Genomic DNA, 1,964 nt, shown 5'->3' with positions numbered 1-1,964 from the left:
GATTTTCCATTCCTGTAAAATAAAAAACAGATTAAAAAAAACTGAACACTTCTTCAAAGAGTTCTGGTATGTGTAAATTTGTTTATCGGAACTCTTTCAAGAAGTGTTCCGGTTTGTAACATTTTTCTGATTGAACCGGAACTCTTTCGTGAAGTCTTCCGGTTCATTGCTTTGTGTGTCCGGAAGTCATTTTTGTAGTCTTCCGGTTTGAGAAAAATACATACCAGAAGTCTTTTTGCAAGAGTTCCGGTGCGAGGGGTGTGAAACGTGTAATTTCTGAAATTTTCAACTGAATGGTAAAAATAAGATGGTAAATTGGTTAAAACCAGTTTAGGGTAGAATTGGAATTTTTTAAAAAATGTAGGGGTATGAGGCTAACTGTAGGGGTACAAGGTAAAATTTTCAATACAAAGATAGACAAACGCCTTATATAGACACTTGGGCCCAGAAGAAAATATCCATAAACTGCCTAACCCAAGCCTAATAGAAAAATAACCATATGCATCTAATCAAATTCGGGGCGGGAACGATCTGGTTCAATTTTTTTGTCATGTCTAGTGTAAAATCTCAAGTTGTAGTTGAAGGTTGTTTGTGATGATCATGTAAAAGCTCGAAGTTGGTTTTAGTGAAAATATCAAGAGGAAACTCTTGGGGATAGAGATAAGTCAAGTGTTAGACCGAACATGTATAAATCTCCGATGCAGTATTTATATTCCGTATCTCTTTTATTTTCATTTGTTTATTTGTGTTATGTTGTTTATCTCTCTTCTTCTATTTATTTTTATTTATTTTTCTTCTATTTACTTTTTTGTTTATACTAACATAAACATTTTCAAAATCAAAGATTTTCATAAATCGTTTTAGAATTTTGAATATCACAATTCACCCTCTGCAATATAGCAATATCCCAAATATGATTAGTAATAAGATTATCAATTAAATTATGGTAATTGGTAGGGAGTGTCAAAGTGTGGTTAATAATTAGTGGTAAAGGCAATTTGAAACTTTTTCTTAGAATTGACTTAAGCCAAGAATGTAAAAAACAAATTTAGAAAAAATCGATCTTTCTTCTATTTCTCTCTCTCTCTCTGAACTCCAAACTCTATCATCCACCATTTTCATTTTAACTCTTGGGGATAGAGATAAGTCAAGTGTTAGATCGAACATGTATAAATCTCCGATGCAGTATTTATATTCCGTATCTCTTTTATTTTCATTTGTTTATTTGTGTTATGTTGTTTATCTCTCTTCTTCTATTTATTTTTATTTATTTTTCTTCTATTTACTTTTTTGTTTATACTAACATAAACATTTTCAAAATCAAAGATTTTCATAAATCGTTTTAGAATTTTGAATATCACAATTCACCCTCTGCAATATCGCAATATCCCAAATATGATTAGTAATAAGATTATCAATTAAATTATGGTAATTGGTAGGGAGTGTCAAAGTGTGGTTAATAATTAGTGGTAAAGGCAATTTGAAACTTTTTCTTAGAATTGACTTAAGCCAAGAATGTAAAAAACAAATTTAGAAAAAATCACTCCAAACTCTATCATCCACCATTTTCATTTAAACTCTAAACTTTCAATTCCTTCCATCAAAATCACTCCAAATTATGAATTAATCACCAAAAGCCCTTCAATAGAAAGAAATAATGTTGTCTTTAAGTTCCTCCAATTTTCCTCAATTTTAGCCAAGTCTTCAAAAAACATTAACTCTTGAACTTCGTCTTCTTCAATTTCATGTGTGAGTTTCCAACATTTTCGAAGGTTATGAGCAATTAGATTGTAGAGATAAACAAAACAAATCTTTCCCAATCATTCCTTGTTGGCCAAGATACCCTATGAGTATAAAAGATTTGATTTTCGTTGTCATTTTGGTGCTCTAGAAATAAATTTGTTTATTAGATTCTTGGCTTAAACTAATATCATCCACCATTTTCATTCATACTCTAAAATTTC

The sequence above is a fragment of the Lathyrus oleraceus genome, chromosome 1 (genome assembly GCF_024323335.1).
Source record: "Lathyrus oleraceus cultivar Zhongwan6 chromosome 1, CAAS_Psat_ZW6_1.0, whole genome shotgun sequence".
In the NCBI taxonomy this organism is placed as follows: Eukaryota; Viridiplantae; Streptophyta; class Magnoliopsida; order Fabales; family Fabaceae; genus Lathyrus; species Lathyrus oleraceus.
The sequence above is the reverse complement of the archived record's forward strand: the minus strand, read 5'-3'. Positions refer to the sequence as shown.